Source organism: Triturus cristatus, chromosome 4_2, assembly GCF_964204655.1.
Source record: "Triturus cristatus chromosome 4_2, aTriCri1.1, whole genome shotgun sequence".
NCBI classification, from domain to species: Eukaryota; Metazoa; Chordata; class Amphibia; order Caudata; family Salamandridae; genus Triturus; species Triturus cristatus.
This window is the reverse complement of record NC_140586.1, coordinates 958,664,475-958,687,729: the sequence shown is the minus strand read 5'-3', so window position 1 is coordinate 958,687,729 and position 23,255 is coordinate 958,664,475.

Below are 23,255 nucleotides of genomic sequence, written 5' to 3'. Positions count from 1 at the left end.
ACAGGGAACTTGCCTTAAGAAGGAACGAGGCCAGCTGGATTTGTAAACTCCGCTGTGTCGAGATGGGACATAATAGTGAATCAGAGATGCACTATTTTCATTAATGCCCTCAGACCTCTTTTATATAGTCTTGGGACACTCCTAACCCAGCATTACTTATGACTATGGAACACACACTTGGGTATTATTAGACTGGTTATATTTCCCCTCTTATGATTAATGTATATCCATATGTTTCTCTATAGGGGTTTTGTGTATGTGTTTCGAAAATCTGGATCTAAGTTACAGTGTCAAGGGGCACCCCTCTTTATATGTTACATTCTCCGATCCAGATTGTACTTACAATTTGGCTGTCTTTGGGGTTTATTTGCTACCTTAATTTTACCCCCTCATATATATCTTTATTACCCCTCTCCACCGCTGGGGCGCGTATACTCAAACCCTTTTATAGTGTCCTATTTCGTCCTAACTTCCATCCCGGGAGCATTTTGGTGATCTCATCGATTTTTCATTCTTCCCAACACGAATTCATTTGTGTCCCCCATATGGTAGGGCCCTCACTCTTTGTTAAGAGGTAACATTCCGATCCCTATGAATGTTTTTTGCACATACCTTGGGATTCCTTCTATCCTTTTGTGATCCTTGTTGAGATTATTCCTTTTAACAGCTCTAAGTATTGGCCCGTATACCATGGCACAATAGTATTTTTATAATCATGGTTTAAATCAATATACTTAAATATAGACCTACAAACACACCTCTCTTAGGGATATATTACGAATTGATTGAATGGATCCCCTTTTAAATGGACATTGCCTTATTGAGGGGCGTAGGAGGGGTTACATAGCACGGGTTATATACACACCCTTATGACACATTTGACTATTCCAATATGGCGGCCGTTATATTAGGCGGTTCCTATGCTAGGGTCTATCCAATTTCATTTCCTTTAATATCGGTGCTTATATGGTTCTTTACTGGTTCTCTTGTGTCGTTATATATCTTCCCAGCACTGCGCGATGCTGTTTATTTGACAGAGGTCGTTTTCCGCATGGAATGACGGCGCTGTCTTACGAATTCATGTTTATCTCAATACCCTTTAACCATTCCAATATGGCGATTCTCGAATAAGGAATACACCTCTTGGGTTCCGGGGATCGCGCTCACTGAGGTGGTGTATATATTTATCTTCACCACCCCTTTCCTTTTCGTTCTTTCTCCGCCTACACACCCTTTTTTTCTATTCTCATTATTTTATCAAAATATACTCATCATACCGCGTAGTGTTTATTTTTTTAAACGGGGTTCTTAACATATGTCTGGTATAAACGCTGGGGGCTCGCGAATGTCTTTCAATTATCGTTTAAAAGAAATGTCCCACGTGGGAGGGGGGACTCGTGCATAATTTAGACCCACAATACATTCCCTACACATACAAACCACCAACTACTGACGGTCGTCTCTTTTAAAGATGGCGCCCATGTTTGCGGTATCTTGCTACCTTTTCCTTCATCGCGCTATTTTGGGTGGGACTTGGCTTAACCAGGTGCAACCTTGTTCGCCAAATTAGATGTACTATATATATGGGACTCTCCCATTGGAGGTCCCACGGCTGCCTGATGGGATGGGTGGATTTCTGACCCTCCCTGGAGATACGAATTTTTGGTAAGCGCTGGAGTGTCAATGGACACTTATTATCTTTACTAACTGGATAGAGAGTAGCCCCATAGTGTTCATTTCTGTTTCTGGATACTTGGTGGGTTAGGAGATGGTTTATTTCTTCAATTTTTCATCTTTAAATATCACCACGTGAATTTGTATCAGCCTAGGTCAATCTACATGTTTTTAATAGAAGGATGAGGGAGTTTACAGTTGTGTAGCCACATGCCCCAGTTTTTTTTTTTTTTTTTTTTCTCATGCCTGACATTAATGTAGGTTATGACACAACCCCAACCTCTCAGTGTGCTACTTTTAGGAATATTATGGCATATATAAGCTTATAGGTTGTGGCCTTTGGCTTCTATATTGGGCCTCCATCAACTGTTGCTGAACCCTTCAGAATAGAGGCGCTAAGGTGTAGCTAGATGCAAGCATATTATGGGATAGGTAATTACTGAGAATGCGCTGCAGAATATTCCAAGATGGCGGCCGTTGCGCAAAGAACCGCACTTTTTCGTGTATCAAAACCCCCAGATTGTATTATGACGGGAATCCCATTATTAGGGATCGCTCTTTGATCATTTGTTTATCTTTTTCTTTTTCCACCCTCTTATTTTGAGGCAAATGTTTCCTTTATCACAGTAATCCATTTAGATTATACGCACCATTATCAATTGATAAAATTGTTAAGTTTTCTATGCTTGAAAACTCACAACCAAGGTCACTTGGGATATATACATGTTGTTCACTTCTCTATTATAGGTATCTTTATCCTTCTACATATGCTTTACCTAATGGACGAATATCGAATCTGACAGGCCTTCACTGCCCGTTCTCTGTTGGACGTGTTTTCTACTACACTTAAATTGGCATTAACGTTTGCGATACTTGTATTTCTGATATAAAGTAAGTACCGTTCACTTGACTTACATGCTTATACGCTGACTCTTTATTTTCTATTAGGCCTTTGACATAATTGCGGACACATATATATTATATTTTTCTTCTTAGATATATTTACCTTGAACCTCAATACTGTGGACGTTGGCAATTGTGAGGTTTTACAAGATCAAGATCAATTTATGAAAAATACCTTGTACATCACAGTGAACAATCTTTTTTTGGTGTGTATACATTTTACATTTCCTTCATGCCCACTTCAGGCTTTGAGATAATTAAACGTGATGTTGATATTTGATCCTTACTTGCGTTCCCTCCCCTCTCCCCCTTCCCCGTCCTCCCCCAATTTCAGACTTTTCTGATCTTACTTGGGTTTTCTTTTTCCTTCCCTTTGTCATCCCATCTCGGGTTGGGAGTTCCCTTAACCATGCTGATTTTGTAATATCTCGAGAGGAGTGCTCCAACGCAAAAAATGTCCATTGACAAAAAGCCTCACATAGATGGCTATATGTATACTGACTTTATGTACTTATCTATGAATGTCTTTGATTGTGTCATTTTGTACAAGTATAAACTTCGAAATGCAATGGTTTAACACCTAATATGTTATGACTGCATTGATGTTGGAGTGTACAACCCTTTTAAGTGAACACTTATAGAGACGTCTTAAAATGATTAGCTAGAACTCTAAGCATAATAATTGTTTTGTTTTAATGTCTTCTTGTGTCTTGCCCTTTTGTTAAAATAAGGTTTTTAAAAAAACGTCTTTGTATATATCTATTACAGCCCTGAAGAAGTCCTTTGGTGGACGAAACGCGTCGGCTGTTCCGGCTGTTTTGGATAACCTTGAGTTTTAAAGTGTGAAATTTATCGAAGAATAAAAGTGAATCTTTTGTAAAAACATACAAACTGTTTATGAATTTGATTTGGATTTAATTTATAGTTCTAAAAGTGGTGCATCTGGTTTGGTAATTGTACATGTATTTTCCAGCTTCTGGAACGACATTGTGCTGGCGGGTGTCCACCAAGTTTGCACACTTGCGGTGATTAGATTATTTCACCATAACCGACATTGGGTAATTTTCAAATCCGGTGCTGTCCTAGAGGGCCACCGCTAGCTTTGGTTTGGATGACAAAATACAACATTGATCTATGTACGTTTACCGATTATGTCGCTTTGCTTGTTTAAAAACTCTGCTATATAAGCTGCCCATGATGCTGTCGTTGACATACCGTTCAATATTGATGCCACTTTTTGACAGCCGCCGCCTTGGGGGGAGGAGAAGAGGAAGAAGAGGCCCTCGACCGAGAAAACACTGAGTGGGAGCCGGCAGCCATGTCCCTGGTCTGCCTGGGTAGCCGGGAGATGGTACCCTGCACCCCCATCCCAACCAACACCCAGAAGTACCGGCAGCAGGTCACGGTCAACGGACAACGGGCCGAAGCCCTTCGCGACACCGGCGCCAGTATCACCGCTGTCCGCTGCCACCTGGTGACCCCTGAACAGATTCTACCGAATGTGCTGTGCCCTGTACGGACGGCCGACAACAGTGAAAGCCTATGCCAGATGGCCCTGGTCCCCTTCGAGTGGGGAGGGGTGACGGGCCTGCTGAAGGTGACAGTGCGCGACGACGCCCCGGTCGACTGCCTCCTGGGGAACGACTTGGAGAGTTCCCCCTGGGCTCAAGTAGAACGACGAGAGCACCTCCGAATGTTGGGACTGGCTGATTGGGCCTGCGCCATCACCCGGTCCATGACCGCCCAGGCCCCCCGCTCATCCTCGACCTCCGGGACCGCCCGACCCGAGGGGCTCACACCCCCTCCCGCCAGCAGCGAGGAGGAGGCGGACACCGACCCTGGGTCCAGCGAATCCTCCCCCGAAGAGATGACTTCCCCGAGCGCCCTACCAGAGCTGACGCAATGGCAACACGAAGGGGGCCCCACCCGAGAGCAGTTCCAGCAAGAGCAACAGTCCTGTCCCTCTCTCGAAGGGGTCCGACAACAGGCGACCGCGCAAGCCAACGGTGACCAGACCGGCACCCACTGGATCTACTGGGCCGAGGGCCTGTTGTACAGTGAACAGAAAGTAGCAGAACTCGGGGCCAGCCGCGTGTTGGTGGTCCCCCTCCGCTTCCGGGAGTTTCTTCTCAACCTGGCCCATGATGTGCCCCTCGCTGGACACTTGGGGCAGGACAAAACGTACAGTCGTCTGGTGACCCACTTCTACTGGCCCCGGATGCGGAGAGATGTGGACAACCACTGCCGGTCCTGCCAGACCTGCCAAGCCAGCGGAAAGACGGGAGGTCGGGTCAAGGCCCCCCTCCAGCCCTTTCCCGCCGTCAGCACCCCGTTTGAACGGGTCGGAATCAACATTGTGGGACCCCTGGACCCCCAAACCGCCCTGGGCCACCGCTTCATCCTGGTCCTCGTGGACCACGCCACCAGGTACCCGGAGGCGGTCCCGCTCAGAACTATAACGGCCCCTGTGGTAGGCCGGGCCTTGATGGGGATCTTCTCCCGAGTGGGATTCCCCAGCGAAGTGGTGAGCGACCGCGGCACGAACTTTATCTCCCGGTACATGCGGTCCCTGTGGCAACAGTGCGGGGTCACATACAAGTTCACGACCCCCTATCACCCTCAGGGGAACGGACTGGTTGAGCGATTCAACCGAACATTGAAAGGGATGATCCAGGGCCTGGAAGAACCACTCAGGCGGAAATGGGATGTCCTGCTGCCCTGCCTCCTGTTTGCCTATCGGGAGGTCCCGCAGAAGTCCCTGGGGTTCAGCCCGTTTGAACTATTGTATGGACACCCAGTCCGCGGACCGCTCAGTCTGGTCAAGGAGAGCTGGGAGATGAAGCCCCGAGGCGCCCCTCCTGACGTCTACCGATACCTCCTGACCCTCCGAAACCAGACCCGCAAGTTCCGAGCCATCGCCGAAGCCAACCTCGAGGCCAGCCAGGAGGACATGAAGCGGTGGTACGATCGCAACACTTCTACTGTAGAATTCGAGCCAGGCCAGAAAGTATGGGTCATGGCCCCGGTCGAACCCGGCGCCCTCCAGGACAAGTGGACCGGGCCCTTCAAGGTGGTGGAGAAGAAAAGTCCCGTCACCTACTTGGTCGATCTGGAGTCCCCCCGGAACCCCCTCCGGGTCCTACATGCTAACAGGCTAAAACCCCACTTCGCCCGGACCGAACTAAGCCTGCTGCTGGCAACCGACGAGGGGGGCGAGGACGACTCCGAGCCCTTGCCCGACCTCTTGCAATCCGACATTCACGATGGATCGATCGAAGGGGTCCAACTCGCCTCGTCCCTGACCCCGGAACAGCGCAACGACTGCCAGCGATTACTGCGGGACTACGCAGCCCTCTTCTCTCTCACCCCGGGAGTGACCCACTGGTGCGTCCACGACGTCGACACCGGGGAGAACCCCCCCATACGACACAGAGCCTACCGGGTGCCTGACCGAGTGCGGGCCTGCATCCAGGCCGAAGTAGCGAAGATGCTGGCCCTGGGTGTCATCGAGCCTTCCGACAGCCCGTGGGCCAGCCCTGTCGTCCTAGTGCCCAAGGCCGCAGCTCCCGGCCACCCCCCGGAGTTGCGATTCTGCGTGGACTACCGAGCCCTGAATGTAGTAACCAAGACGGACGCACACCCGATACCCCGGGCCGACGAACTCATCGACCGCCTAGGGGCCGCTCGCTACTTGAGCACGCTGGACCTCACCGCCGGGTACTGGCAAATCCAGCTCACCCCCGGCGCCCAAGAAAGATCCGCCTTTTCGACGCCGGATGGGCATTACCACTTTCGGGTGATGCCCTTCGGAATGAATAACGCCCCGGCCACCTTCCAAAGACTGGTGAACAAGGTTTTGGCCGGGCTTGAGGCCTTCAGCGCGGCCTACTTAGATGACATTGCCGTGTACAGCAACCACTGGGCCGAGCACCTCCTCCACCTGAAGGCCGTCCTGGCCGCCCTCCAGCGGGCCGGGCTCACAATCAAGGCCAGCAAATGCCAAATCGGCCACGGATCCGTGACCTAACTGGGCCATCAAGTGGGGAGCGGGCAGGTGGCCCCCCCTCCAAGCAAAGATAGATGCCATCCAGACCTGGGAACCCCCCACTACCCAGACCGCTGTCCGAGCCTTCCTGGGCCTCACCGGATACTACCGGCGGTTTATCCGGGACTATGGGAGCATTGTTGGCCCCCTCACAGAGTTAACGTCCAAAAAGCAGCCCAAGAAGGTGCACTGGACACCCCGCTGCCAAACAGCCTTCGACACCCTCAAAACGGCAATGTGTACTGCTCCGGTGCTGCAGGCCCCGGACTACCAGAAGGAGTTCGTGGTACAGACGGACGCCTCCGAGTATGGGATCGGGGCCGTCCTCTCCCAAACTGACGAAAAGGGGCTCGACCGACCAGTGGCCTTCATCAGCCGGCGACTACTGCCCCGGGAGCAACGCTGGAGCACTATTGAGCGCGAGGCCTTCGCTGTGGTGTGGGCCCTCAAGAAGCTCCGGCCCTACCTCTTTGGCGCCCACTTCCGGGTCCAGACCGACCACCGGCCCTTGCAATGGTTAATGTGAATGCGGGGCGAGAACCCCAAGCTGCTGCGATGGTCCATCTCGCTACAAGGGATGGACTTTGACGTCGAACACCGGCCCGGCAATGACCACGCCAACGCCGACGGCCTGTCCCGCTTCTTCCGCCTTGACGAGGAGAATCCCCAAGGAGATGGGTGACTCTCCATGCCTTCGGCTGGGGGGGACGCCTGTTGGACCCGGCCTCGTGGCGTGGTCCTTAACCCCCTGGATTGTGGCCGTTCCCCGCCCCGGCCTTCACGGGCCACCCGTCTGAACTACACCAAGGCCCTTCACCCGGAACTGCATGTGGTCGCATGCTCCTCATGGCTCCGCCATCTTGTTGGCATCCACGTCACCCCGTGCACCAGCCGGCGCGACCCCGCTCAACCCGGCCTCGACCCCAGCGAAGCCCCGACATCGAGGCACCACGGACTGACCAGGGGGTGCCGCAGGAACCATTCATCGCCCCCGGCGGAGGACGGTATCGATGGGACCCCCAACTGTCCTCCCCTCTCGAGGTGTGATCGCCCTGCAACTCCCATGGGCCTGGCGCCTCTCCTGCTGGGCGTCTGGCCACCTCCACCCGGCCACTCCGCCCCCTCGGGCGCATAGGTCCGGACATCAAAGGGCTCCAGACCTATATCTGGGGCGACCCCACCACAGCTCGGCAGTTGTATCCCGGAGTCGAGAGCCCTGCTGATTGAATCGCGGCTGACCCTACGGAGAAGAACTCTTGTCGGAACCATCACGAGCCCTGCTGACTGCGTCGCGGCTCCTTCTTGTGAACACTTTGAAGCCACCTGGAACATCGGAGCCCTGCAGACGCTGTCGCGGCCCAACCTCGCTGAAACCTTCCTCGGAGCCCTGCTGACGACGTCGCGGCTCGAGCTGAGCAGAAACCATCTTGAGAGCCCTGCTGATTGAATCGCGGCTCTCCACGAACTGTACGCCAGAGCCCTGCTGACGCCGTCGCGGCTCGACCCCTCCGAGAGCGGAGGTCCTCCAGCTTGAGGATAAGAACTGGGCCCCAGGTACCCTCGTACCACATTCCTGCCAAAGACTGTCCCGCTACCCCTACCCTTCCAAAGAGACATTGAGACTTCTGGTGGATCCCTCGATCCCTTCGTGTAAATATTGAACTCGTAACCTTTTATTGATGATAAAGAATTGCTTGTCTTGAGACAACCTCCTTGAGTCCGGTGTGGTGGTGTTACTGTGCTAGTACGTGATAGGAGAAGGATCTCTCAGGAGACTTCTCGGCAGCGCTCGGCTACTTCGTGCAGTGCGAGGGCCCCCCCCTTGGTGGTCTCACCGACTCCTCGGGGTCCGCCTTCCAACAATACGGTACACACTTGTAACGCTGAAGAGTGGGATACTCTAACAACTGTGAAACACAGAACTGGCAGTTAGAATACGTGACACCAAAAACAGCCTCACTGCACAGAGGTGACACACCCACAATCCATCAACAAATCCCTCAATTGACAGCACAACATTGTCTGAGTGAAGTGCCTGTACAGATGAGTGACATGCATGCAGGAAATGTGTATCGGAATGCTTTTATTAGCACATGCAGTGCCTGTGGCAGTCAACGTACTGCGAAGGACCCACACAAAGTGACGTCAGCCAGAGAAGAAACTGTCAATGATGTAGTCCCTACGGGCTATTCCTGCTGCGGCTGCAGTGGGGTGTGGTCCACCTGCCTCATCTTCATCATCATCGTCCGGTGCATCTGGCACTCGTATCCATTAGGCTTTGCTGCGTACACATATGTTGTGCAACACACAACATGCAACAATCATCCTGCACATGAGGTCTGGGCTGTACAGGAGTTTACCACCTGTGACGTCCAGCCACCTGAAACGTGACTTCAACACGCCAAATGTGCGTTCCATGATGCACCTGGTTCGTTTGTGGGCCAAATTGTACTGCCTCTGGGCCTGTGTGTTCAGGGCTCGGAGGGGTGTCATCATCCAAGCGCAGAGTGCATATCCTTGGTCACCTGTGACAGTGCAGAGAGACATGAGTCACAACGAAATACTGCATGATGTGTTGGCAGGCTCACTGGTTCATTGGTGTGTGAAATGTGTGTCTCAGTGATTCCTGTATGACATGTACTGCGTGTTGCAAATGAGCTGCATCACTGTACTATGTAGCCTCACTGCTGCACCCCCCAGAGCACATTCACTCGTGTGCGCAGCGCGATTACATCACATGCACCCCTACGGCACACCATTGACATGCCTGTCTGCACATGTCTACAAGCCAGAGTACGACACAGTGATGATGCTACACAGAATGTGGCGGGCCACGTGTGTGTAGGCCCATTGCAAGGACAGTGCTGACACATATGTAGAGCACCTGCCTGGCTGAACTCTACATGCCGTTGAGGGTACATCTTTGGCTCATGCTGCGCTAATAGCGGGCATGCCCTCCCCCATGTACCCCTTCGGCTGATCACGCAGACCGGGGACATGCCACATAGCAACATTGTCGATTGCGTGACGGGTGGTGCAGACACTACAACACAGACACATGCATCAGCCACATCCTTGGCAAGACCCACACTGAACCACACCCAGATCCACGTGTGTAGGAGCCACACCCCTACACAGTACTGTCGTACGCCGGGCCAGCCCACTCCACTCACGCTTACAGGGGGGAAGTAACAAGCCACATTTCCGGGATCTTCCCCACTGGCTGGGGTGACATGGTTGCGTCCACTGTCCACTACACTCCATAGACCAGCGGTGTGTGTCGACATGGATATGTATGGTCTGCATACTGCAGTCTGGGCAGCACATCCACACCACACTTGGCATTGTGTACATGCTTATTAATGGGTCACTTGCCTCCTTCGCACATGCCTTGTTCCCACCTCTCTCCACAATCTGCTATTGTGTGGCTGAGGTGCCATGCCGTTGATGGCTTGTGTACATGGCTAGCCCAGGTTACCACAGTAAGTTGTGCTGTCGTGTCTGGTAGGTGGGCATGTTTGGCATGTTGTATGTGAGTTTGTAATGTGTGCATTCCTAGAGTTGTGAGTTGCACGACGCGCTACTGCTGAGCTCCAGCACCGTGTGACGCCAGGGGCTTTCATCCTTACCCTACCATTGCACCCGATCCACCCGCTCCACGTTTGTAGCGGGACTGAAGCACAGGAATCACTAACTCGAGTATGCTGCATCGTTAACACCCTGGCGGGAACTCCAAGTCCCAGGGTGCAACGTGCCAAGGACCAGCTGTGCCCAATGTGGGGGAGGTGCTGACCTCTCCTGGTGAATAAAACTCTGCCTATTTCACCGCGGTGTTGGACGCGTGCAGGCGTCACCCAGGCCAAGGACGGGCCGTCCTTGCCCGTCAAAGACCAGGCTGGACCACCCCCCTGAAAGCACCTATATTGAAAGCACAAGGAGCTCGGACTGGTTCCACTCGAGGTACTGTGACAATACCTGCTGTACTTTAAGGCTACGACCGATCCAATTGTTGGTAATTAGGCCCATTGCTTCTCTCTCCAGATATATTGCATGTAAACATGGGCAAACGCAAAAACACTGAGGGTGGCTTGGGAGGTGCTCTGAGGAAAAACTAAAAAAAAAACTACGTCAGAAATCCAGCTTTGGGGGTTGTGAGGGGGGGTGAGAGTGGGGAGAGTGTGATTGACCGAATTGAGTCTCTAATCTCTGATTGTGAGGGTCTCCTCACGTCACCTACATCTTCGAAAAAAACACCTGTCCACCCACACAAAGGTCCCCAACCATCTACCCCCGTCACTGTAATTGACAATAAGGGTTCTGGTAGTATCCCTAGTCTATTTAAAAGGGCAGCCAACAAGAAACGAATTACAAAAACCCATGATGAAATTGAAGACCCTTCTTTCAGGGAATCCCAGAGCATGACCCAGTCTGACTTACCCTTGAGCAATAGGTTTGCACCCCTAGCGGCCAAACCAGATATGCCTGACATTGACAGAAACAAGGAAGGCAGGGCCCCAGCATCAAAGAACTGAGCGGGAGGCTCACTACCTCTAGTCAAGGGAATTGCGTGACCCAGGACGCCGTTTTAATGCCAACTATTGTGGACCTGCAGAGGGAAACCAAGAGTATACTTTTAAGTCCATCTAATGCAGACCTACAGAGGGAAATCTTGGCACTTAAAGAAACAGTAGGGACGCTGACTACACTTATTTCAAAACTACTTCTTAGTTTAGAAGACTGCAATATACACAAGTCACTGTCACTAACCAATTCTGAGGGTGTATGTATGACGATTAAAGCAAATAACTCTATCGCTCATAACACACAAGGAATTGGCAACTTCCCAACCATAATTCCTACATCTTTAGCTACTAACCAAGCTGGCCGTAAGGGGGTCCATCATTGCAAACTACCCAGTCATGACACCTCTCGGGAATGCCATATAGCACATTCCGGGGGCCAGAGCACGCTTTATACATCTATGGAGAATGACCCATTTTTTCGTCATGAAGACCGTAGTGAGGTCTCTTGATTATCACAGTTACGCCCTATCCCCAAAGTTGCTCTTCAGTCTACTATTTTTATGACCAATGTACCAAAGCTTGATTGCAACAATACATTTGAAAATGGGGACGTTTTAAAAAACAAAGCCGTTCATATGGATAAGGCAGGTAAGGGGTTGCCGTTGTGTTATAAGGGACGACATCTTGAGGGCCAGGAGATGTGTCCTGAATACCAGCCCAGTCGACGCAGTAGAACTGACCCTAACGAGCGAAAACCTAGCGCATGATTGAGTCGCCCTAGAAGCAAGATCCTGCCCTCCACCCAGAACCAACATCCAATTGAAGTATAACATTCCTTCCCTGATAGCTAGAAGCAAGATCCTGCCCTCCACCCAGAACCAACATCCAATTGAAGTATAACATTCCTTCACTGATAGCTAGAAGCAAGATCCTGCCCTCCACCCAGAACCAACATCCAATTGAAGTATAACATTCCTTCACTGATAGCTAGAAGCAAGATCCTGCCCTCCACCCAGAACCAACATCCAATTGAAGTATACCATTCCTTCCCTGATAGTCAATCATAAGAATCCATTGATGTCTCAAAGGAACTTATCTGCCTCTATCTTATCACAAATCGATTGACTACCCATAGACCCCCGCCAGAAACAAGCGTGCAATTCTAGTACTGACAATGTCCTCACTTTTTCACCTATGGACAAGGGCTTGGAAGGGGGTCCCTTGGAGCATGAGGCAGAGACACTAAGGCCCCATCATATATCATCCAGTGTAACTCGCTTTCAACTAGGAGATAATGATCAGGATGGGGAAGAAAGCCCACAAAGCCATCAGACTCCTCTCATGGTCAATGAAGCCCCAGTAACTTTGCCCTCCAGCTTGACAAATCCAGAAGAGACATTGAAACTCAAAATAGCTTCCTGGAATGTTGCAGGAGGAAGGGGAAAACTAGCTCTCCCCCATTTACACGAGATAATCAACCATCACAATATTTGTATCATACAAGAAACTTGGAGCTTGACACCTGTTTATATCCCAGGGTTTGCCACATTCCACAAGCCGGCAATCCCTTCTAAACATGGCCGCCCTTCTGGGGGGCTACTAATCCTGATCCACATTGCATTACATCTAGAGATAAAGGAGCATCAGACCAATAGTAACGACCTCCTTTGGGTTAGACTAAAAGGCCCCCAAAGAAAGTCGCTAGATATTGTAAATGTCTATGCAAGATGCCCAAGATCAGGCAGGTCATCTACTATACAGGCATTAGATGATCCATTGGATGCAAGATTGACTGACCTCCCATTAGTTGTGGCAGGCGATTTTAATGTAACATTTGAGCCTCTTGACCGGGAAGATATCGTCGAGATCAAAGTGGAAGACAACAGGTGGTCAGTCCCTCCATTAGATTTGCCTAAAATAAAGAAATGGTCCCAAGCAGCACTCCAGTTAAATTCTCTTAGTCTCACACATAGGATACGGGCTGCTAATGGAAGGAACAAGTCTGATAAAGACGGGTGAATGACCTTTGTCGGGCCTAGAGGGCCGAGTCAGATCGATTACATTTTTGTGGACCTCTGCTTATGGCCACTTGAGATTGATATGTCTATAATTGAAACAAGTGAAAGTGACCATAATCCTTTGAGTCTCGCAATTGAGCAACCGTGGGTTGTGAACACTAGGGCAGCTCAAGACCACCTCTCTACATACTAACGATGGGTGTCGCCTAAAATGGCCTACAATAATAGTGGACGAATCTAAGCTCGCTAAACTAAAACAAAAACTTGAGAACCGCATGGAGCTTGTGTCCTTTAGGGCTAGAGACAGTTCCATCAGAGTTAGCTGTAGTACCTTACACACTAAGCTTTTTTAACAATTGGCCAAGAACTTTACCATTTACCAACATAATCCCAGGTCGAAAAAACTAAAGACTAAAAACTTAACCTACTGGTTCTCAAAAGAGTGCAGAAACCTAAAAAGACGGCTGACCCTCGCCTTACGGCTCGGGGACATTCCGTCAATTCGGGAACTGAGGAAGCAGTACAAACAAGCCCAGACGAAGGCCAAGAGGGATTGTGATGAAAGCAGGTGGGTAGAACTAGGAGAGTCTCTCTCGAGCCCCGATGCCCACATGTTTTGGTCAATTGTGGGTAAGGGCATTCACGAAAGGTCCCCGCCCCTTGCCAACAATATCCCCCCTCATCAGTGGCAGGAACACTTCGGTTCTCTCTACTCATCTCCCTTAGCACAAGCTACAGAAGCTCATGATCCAGTCCAACCTCCATGTGACTTAATATTCACCAGAGAGGAAATATCGGCCTCACTGGATGCAATCGTTCCAGCCAAGCCTTCAGGCCCTGACGGCATCCCAGGAGATCTTTCCAAGTCAGATAGGGAAAACTGGGCCACATACATATTAACCCTTGCTAACGATATCGCGGGAGGAGGGAGCATCCCTGGATCTTGGAAAGGAGCTGAAGTTATTCCTATTTTTAAGAAGGGCGATAGGTCAATGCCTGCCAACTACCGGCCGATTAGCCTGATCGACTGTGTGCAGAAATTCGTCTGTTGCTCACTTCTAGCGAAAATCACGGACTGGATGGAGGAGAATGACATTCTATCCGACCTCCAAGCATGCTTCAGGCAAGAAACAGGCACAGTCGATCAGGTTTTTTGACTTTATATGCTGTACTGGAAGGTGGTCTTGCTGGGTAAAGGGAGTCTGTACATTGCTTTTATTGACCTAAAAACTGCATTCAACCTTGTTCCCAGGGAGAATTTGTGGCGGGCGCTTAGGGAGATGGGCATGCCTGCAGGTATCCGTTTCACTCTTAATTAGGCTCCACGATGAGAACTTTGCTAGGGTCAGGTGGGGTAGCCAGGGACAGGTCACCAATCCCATCATGGTGCAGCGGGGAGTCCGCCAAGGATGTGTTCTGCCCCAACTCTTTTTTCATTGTATATCAGTCATATAGCAGAGGCCTTATCTGCCATTCCAGCAGATGCCCCGACCCTAGCAAAGCAAACAATACCTACCCTCCTATTTGCAGACAACACGCTTCTCGTCTCAAAGACCTCAAAGGGCTTGCAGAATCTACTAGACTACTTCAAGCTCTTCTGCGATGGGAGGGAGCTTGAAATTAATACAGCAAAAACCAAGCTCATGCTCCTAAAACCTTACAAATCTTTTAAGGGTAATCTGTTTCTAAATGACGTCCCACTGGAGAGAGTCAGTTCCTTCGACTATCTAGGAGTAAAACTCTGAGGATATGGCCTGGAACCACCATCTTAATAAGACCTTCCTCGAATGTGCCCAGGTGACCGAGGTCCTGCGTAAAGAACACCGCCTCTCCCACACTAAGCCTGTTGCCCTGGCAATAAAATTGTATAGTTGTAAGGCCATGAGCAGTGCCCTCTATGGTGCTGAGCTTTGGGGGATGGTAAAAGCCAACAATTTGGTATCCCTGGAGAACAGGTCCCTTAAAAATGTGGTTTCTCTCCCACAGAGTACCCCACTCGCCCATTATTGCTAGATATGGGCATTAAACCCGTAAGTGACTTAGTGAAGCTCCGCCCTCTACTGTTCTGGTATCGGCTGGTATCCACCCCAGAATTATCGCTGTATGCTGCCGCTTTCCAAGAGATTTGCGCCCTGGATTACATGCATAAAATTGGTTGGACAAAACACGTTAAAAGCCTCCTGTCACAGGTTTAGTGGGACACGATAATGGAGGGTCACGTTTTACCATATAAATTCCCAACATTACATTCTGCTCTACCCATGCAGCATGAAGGTTCCTGTATAGGCTCCACCAGCTAAAACCTGGAGATGCGTCCTCTTGACCATTTTATCTTACACAGTCACTAGTGCCAGAGTAGCTCACACCTCCCTTGACACATCCACATATAAGCCCAAGGCCAGCTCAATAATAAAATCTACCAGGCCCCACTGATCTCAAATATGAATTTCTCTTGTGCTCAACACTGCGAGGCAGCTTGGCCAACCACAAAAACTTTCCACAGTTACAAGAATAGCCTATGCCACACATAGACAGGACCAGCTGGTACACCTTCTGTAGTAAATAAGTATTGTTTGCTTCATTTTTTATATTATGAATCTTTCCAAGCTTGCTTAAACAAAACCCAAGACAGCACCTTGCAATGATAGCACCTGTTTCAAGATCCGCTTTCATATATTTTCCGAGAAACTAACGCAAAAAATGTTCTTTGTTTAAAATTTGCGGCCAAGCATGGCTGACCACCCGATCAAACACCTGCCCACTGAGATACCACTTCTGTATTTTCAGGGTTTTAGCAACATAGCTGTAGGCGTGCGGTCAAGAACCTGCGTCAAATGTGGTTTTGTAGTTCTGCCTCAAACAGGTATAAAAGGCCTGCCCCCCAGTGGGTGCCCAGAACTCTTCTGCAGTGCCATGCACGCTGTGGGTTTCCGGCCGGCCGTATATCTGCATTGGGCTTAGGAAGCCGACTCTCAGGTGGTGGAGCCGAATCTAGATCACATTTTTCCTTTTTTAGCCTCTTCTCTTCTGCTAGGTTTCTCATCCTCACCCAAGTCATTGCCTTTAAATATACCTTTAAACTGTATTTTTGGACGGTTCGCTGTCTCACTTTAGGGCTTGCCTTCTAGGCACTCACACGTTTATTAATATGTATTTCGTGTTGCTATTTATGGTTGATTGAAATTATTATTTGGATGTAATTTCTGACTAATGAATTAATGAATATATTTCTTTCGCTGTGCTAATGACTAGATGTATAAAAGTGCCACTTCAACACAAGGTCTTTGTTTCACTCCCGTGTTCATTATTTTTAGATAAGCAGTGTTTGAGTGGCCCGTGACCACAACAGAAGGGAAATACTTACCCTTCATCAACCACCCCTCACTAAAAGTCGGATAAAAATTCTCTATTGGGAAGGGGTTGAGCACTCTGCCATTTTAGCCGGCAATCGAGGGCGACTGATCGAGGAATTTAACGATATTAAGAGCAATTGCACCCTTGAAAGTTACCTCGATATTATTTAAAGTGCCGGCCGATAGAAAATTATATATTCAGTTTAGATTCGGCAGCCTGCCCATTAATTTATTTACAAATTGATGGCTGTCAAACAAAGCATTACCAAAGGGCTGTCCCTGCTGTCCCTCGCCACAAGAATCTATTGCTCACTTCTTTTTTGCATGCAAAGCATACACTAAACCCAGGAGTAGATGGCTCTCTCCTGTTTGTAGAGAACTTGGCACTAGAGATCACAGAGAGGCTCTGGCATCTGTGAATGCAGACGCAGACCTCTATTTGTATGTGCAACTGCAAAATAACTGGGCGTTTAATCCTTCCCGGCCTAAATCTATGACCAGCTGCCATAGCTGATAGCAAATTTGAAAGAGCAAGCAATATTGCTTAGTATTCTTTTACGTTTTTTTCCATTTTGCAAAGAATGTTTAAAATATTTCTAATGCTTGTATTGTATAGACAGATGATTGATCCATCTCCTCGATATATCATTCATTGCCATGAATCCATGTTGGAAATGCTGTCTTACTATAACAACAAATGTAACATAGAGCACTCAAAGCATCTCCAACAGAGAGCACTGAAAGCATCTCCCCCAGAGAGCACTCAAAGCATCTCCAACAGAGAGCACTCAAAGCATCTCCAACATAGAGCACTCAAAGCATCTCCAACAGAGAGCACTAAAAGCATCTCCAACAGAGAGCACTCAAAGCATCTCCAACATAGAGCACTCAAAGCATCTCCAACAGAGAGCACTCAAAGCATCTCCGACATAGAGCACTCAAAGCATCTCCAACAGAGAGCACTCAAAGCATCTCCAACAGAGAGCACTCAAAGCATCTCCAACAGAGAGCACTCAAAGCATCTCCAACAGAGAGCACTAAAAGCATCTCCAACAGAGAGCACTCAAAGCATCTCCAACATAGAGCACTCAAAGCATCTCCAACAGAGAGCACTCAAAGCATCTCCGACATAGAGCACTCAAAGCATCTCCAACAGAGAGCACTCAAAGCATCTCCAACAGAGAGCACTCAAAGCATCTCCAACATAGAGCACTCAAAGCATCTACAACAGAGAGCACTCAAAGCATCTCCAACAGAGAGCACTCAAAGCATCTCCAACAGAGCGCACTCAAAGCATCTCCAACAGAGAGCACTCAAAGCGTCTCCGACAGAGAGCACTCAAAGCATCTCGAGCACTCCAAGCATCTCCTACATAGAGCACTCAAAGCATCTCCAACAGAGAGCACTCAAAGCATCTCCAACAGAGAGCACTCAAAGCATCTCCAACAGAGAGCACTCAAAGCATCTCCCCCAGAGAGCGCTCAAAGCATCTCCAACAGAGAGCACTCAAAGCATCTCCAACAGAGAGCACTCAAAGCATCTCCGACATAGAGCACTCAAAGCATCTCCAACAGAGAGCACTGAAAATATCTCCAACAGAGAGCACTCAAAGCATCTCCGACATAGAGCACTCAAAGCATCTCCAACAGAGAGCACTGAAAGCATCTCCAACAGAGAGCACTCAAAGCATCTCCAACAGAGAGCACTCAAAGCATCTCCAACAGAGAGCACTCAAAGCATCTCCGACAGAGAGCACTGAAATCATCTCCAACAGAGAGCACTCAAAGCATCTCCAACAGAGAGCGCTCAAAGCATCTCCGACAGAGAGCACTGAAAGCATTTCCAACAGAGAGCGCTCAAAGCATCTCCAACAGAGAGCACTGAAAGCATCTCCAACAGAGAGCACTCAAAGCATCTCCGACATAGAGCACTGAAAGCATCTCCAACAGAGAGCACTGAAAGCATCTCCGACAGAGAGCACTGAAAGCATCTCCAACAGAGAGCACTCAAAGCATCTCCAACAGAGCGCACTCAAAGCATCTCCGACAGAGAGCACTGAAAGCATCTCCAACAGAGAGCGCTCAAAGCATCTCCAACAGAGAGCACTCAAAGCATCTCCAACAGAGAGCACTCAAAGCATCTCCGACATAGAGCACTCAAAGCATCTCCAACAGAGAGCACTGAAAGCATCTCCAACAGAGAGCACTCAAAGCATCTCCGACATAGAGCACTGAAAGCATCTCCAACAGAGAGCACTGAAAGCATCTCCAACAGAGAGCACTCAAAGCATCTCCAACAGAGAGCACTCAAAGCATCTCCAACAGAGAGCACTCAAAGCATCTCCGACAGAGAGCACTGAAAGCATCTCCAACAGAGAGCACTCAAAGCATCTCCAACAGAGAGCGCGCAAAGCATCTCCGACAGAGAGCACTGAAAGCATTTCCAACAGAGAGCGCTCAAAGCATCTCCAACAGAGAGCACTCAAAGCATCTCCAACAGAGAGCACTCAAAGCATCTCCGACATATAGCACTGAAAGCATCTCCAACAGAGAGCACTGAAAGCATCTCCGACAGAGAGCACTGAAAGCATCTCGAGCACTCAAAGCATCTCCAACAGAGAGCACTCAAAGCATCTCCAACAGAGAGCACTGAAAGCATCTCCAACAGAGAGCACTCAAAGCATCTCCAACAGAGAGCACTCAAAGCATCTCCAACAGAGAGCACTCAAAGCATCTCCAACAGAGAGCACTCAAAGCATCTCCAACCGAGAGCGCTCAAAGCATCTCCAACAGAGAGCACTCAAAGCATCTCCAACAGAGAGCACTCAAAGCATCTCCAACAGAGAGCACTGAAAGCATCTCCAACAGAGAGCGCTCAAAGCATCTCCAACCGAGAGCACTCAAAGCATCTCCAACAGAGAGCACTGAAAGCATCTCCAACAGAGAGCACTCAAAGCATCTCCAACAGAGAGCACTCAAAGCATCTCCAACAGAGAGCACTCAAAGCATCTCCAACCGAGAGCGCTCAAAGCATCTCCAACAGAGAGCGCTCAAAGCATCTCCGACAGAGAGCGCTCAAAGCATCTCCAACAGAGAGCGCTCAAAGCATCTCCGACAGAGAGCGCTCAAAGCATCTCCACCAGAGAGCGCTCAAAGCATCTCCAACAGAGAGCGCTCAAAGCATCTCCAACAGAGAGCACTCAAAGCATCTCCGACATAGAGCACTCAAAGCATCTCCGACAGAGAGCACTCAAAGCATCTCCAAGAGAGAGCACTCAAAGCATCTCCAAGAGAGAGCACTGAAAGCATCTCCAACAGAGAGCACTCAAAGCATCTCCAACAGAGAGCACTCAAAGCATCTCCAAGAGAGAGCACTCAAAGCATCTCCAACAGAGAGCACTGAAAGCATCTCCAACAGAGAGCACTCAAAGCATCTCCAACAGAGAGCACTCAAAGCATCTCCAACAGAGAGCACTCAAAGCATCTCCGACAGAGAGCACTGAAAGCATCTCCAACAGAGAGCACTCAAAGCATCTCCAACAGAGAGCGCTCAAAGCATCTCCGACAGAGAGCACTGAAAGCATTTCCAACAGAGAGCGCTCAAAGCATCTCCAACAGAGAGCACTGAAAGCATCTCCAACAGAGAGCACTCAAAGCATCTCCGACATAGAGCACTGAAAGCATCTCCAACAGAGAGCACTGAAAGCATCTCCGACAGAGAGCACTGAAAGCATCTCCAACAGAGAGCACTCAAAGCATCTCCAACAGAGCGCACTCAAAGCATCTCCGACAGAGAGCACTGAAAGCATCTCCAACAGAGAGCGCTCAAAGCATCTCCAACAGAGAGCACTCAAAGCATCTCCAACAGAGAGCACTCAAAGCATCTCCGACATAGAGCACTCAAAGCATCTCCAACAGAGAGCACTGAAAGCATCTCCAACAGAGAGCACTGAAAGCATCTCCGACATAGAGCACTCAAAGCATCTCCAACAGAGAGCACTGAAAGCATCTCCAACAGAGAGCACTGAAAGCATCTCCAACAGAGAGCACTCAAAGCATCTCCAACAGAGAGCACTCAAAGCATCTCCGACAGAGAGCACTGAAAGCATCTCCAACAGAGAGCACTCAAAGCATCTCCAACAGAGAGCGCTCAAAGCATCTCCGACAGAGAGCACTGAAAGCATTTCCAACAGAGAGCGCTCAAAGCATCTCCAACAGAGAGCACTCAAAGCATCTCCAACAGAGAGCACTCAAAGCATCTCCGACATAGAGCACTGAAAGCATCTCCAACAGAGAGCACTGAAAGCATCTCCGACAGAGAGCACTGAAAGCATCTCGAGCACTCAAAGCATCTCCAACAGAGAGCACCCAAAGCATCTCCAACAGAGAGCACTGAAAGCATCTCCAACCGAGAGCACTCAAAGCATCTCCAACAGAGAGCACTCAAAGCATCTCCAACAGAGAGCACTCAAAGCATCTCCAACAGAGAGCACTCAAAGCATCTCCAACCGAGAGCGCTCAAAGCATCTCCAACAGAGAGCACTCAAAGCATCTCCAACAGAGAGCACTGAAAGCATCTCCAACAGAGAGCACTCAAAGCATCTCCAACAGAGAGCGCTCAAAGCATCTCCAACCGAGAGCACTCAAAGCATCTCCAACAGAGAGCACTCAAAGCATCTCCAACAGAGAGCACTCAAAGCATCTCCAACCGAGAGCGCTCAAAGCATCTCCAACAGAGAGCGCTCAAAGCATCTCCGACAGAGAGCGCTCAAAGCATCTCCAACAGAGAGCGCTCAAAGCATCTCCGACAGAGAGCGCTCAAAGCATCTCCACCAGAGAGCGCTCAAAGCATCTCCAACAGAGAGCGCTCAAAGCATCTCCAACAGAGAGCACTCAAAGCATCTCCGACATAGAGCACTCAAAGCATCTCCGACAGAGAGCACTCAAAGCATCTCCAAGAGAGAGCACTCAAAGCATCTCCAAGCGAGAGCACTGAAAGCATCTCCAACAGAGAGCACTCAAAGCATCTCCAACAGAGAGCACTCAAAGCATCTCCAACAGAGAGCACTCAAAGCATCTCCAACAGAGAGCACTGAAAGCGTCTCCAACAGAGAGCACTCAAAGCATCTCCAACAGAGAGCACTCAAAGCATCTCCAACAGAGAGCACTCAAAGCATCTCCAACAGAGAGCACTGAAAGCATCTCCAACAGAGAGCGCTCAAAGCATCTCCAACAGAGAGCGCTCAAAGCATCTCCGACAGAGAGCGCTCAAAGCATCTCCGACAGAGAGCGCTCAAAGCATCTCCAACAGAGAGCACTCAAAGCATCTCCAACAGAGAGCACTCAAAGCATCTCCAACAGAGAGCACTCAAAACATCTCCGACATAGAGCACTGAAAGCATCTCCGACAGAGAGCACTGAAAGCATCTCCGACAGAGAGCACTCAAAGCATCTCCAACAGAGAGCACTGAAAGCATCTCCAACAGAGAGCACTCAAAGCATCTCCAACAGAGAGCACTCAAAACATCTCCAACAGAGAGCACTCAAAGCATCTCCAACAGAGAGCACTGAAAGCATCTCCAACAGAGAGCACTGAAAGCATCTCCAACAGAGAGCACTCAAAGCATCTCCAACAGAGAGCGCTCAAAGCATCTCCAACCGAGAGTACTCAAAGCATCTCCAACAGAGAGCACTCAAAGCATCTCCAACAGAGAGCACTCAAAGCATCTCCAACCGAGAGCACTCAAAGCATCTCCAACAGAGAGCACTCAAAGCATCTCCAACAGAGAGCGCTCAAAGCATCTCCAACAGAGAGCGCTCAAAGCATCTCCAACAGAGAGCGCTCAAAGCATCTCCGACAGAGAGCGCTCAAAGCATCTCCAACAGAGAGCACTCAAAGCATCTCCAACAGAGAGCGCTCAAAGCATCTCCGACAGAGAGCACTCAAAGCATCTCCGACAGAGAGCACTCAAAGCATCTCCGACAGAGAGCACTCAAAGCATCTCCAACAGAGAGCACTCAAAGCATCTCGAGCACTGAAAGCATTTCCAACAGAGAGCACTGAAAGCATCTCCAACAGAGAGCACTGAAAGCATCTCCAACAGAGAGCACTGAAAGCATCTCCAACAGAGAGCACTGAAAGCATCTCCGACAGAGAGCGCTCAAAGCATCTCCGACAGAGAGCGCTCAAAGCATCTCCAACAGAGAGCGCTCAAAGCATCTCCAACAGAGAGCACTGAAAGCATCTCTGACAGAGAGCACTGAAAGCATCGCCAACAGAGAGCTCTCAAAGCATCTCCGACAGAGAGCACTCAAAGCATCTCCGACAGAGAGCACTCAAAGCATCTCCGACAGCACTCAAAGCATCTCCGACAGAGAGCACTCAAAGCATCTCCAACAGAGAGCACTGAAAGCATCTCCAACAGAGAGCACTCAAAGCATCTCCAACAGAGAGCACTCAAAGCATCTCCAACCGAGAGCACTCAAAGCATCTCCAACAGAGAGCACTGAAAGCATCTCCAACAGAGAGCACTGAAAGCATCTCCAACAGAGAGCACTGAAAGCATCTCCAACAGAGAGCACTCAAAGCATCTCCAACCGAGAGCACTCAAAGCATCTCCAACAGAGAGCGCTCAAAGCATCTCCACCAGAGAGCGCTCAAAGCATCTCCAACGGAGAGCGCTCAAAGCATCTCCAACAGAGAGCGCTCAAAGCATCTCCAACAGAGAGCGCTCAAAGCA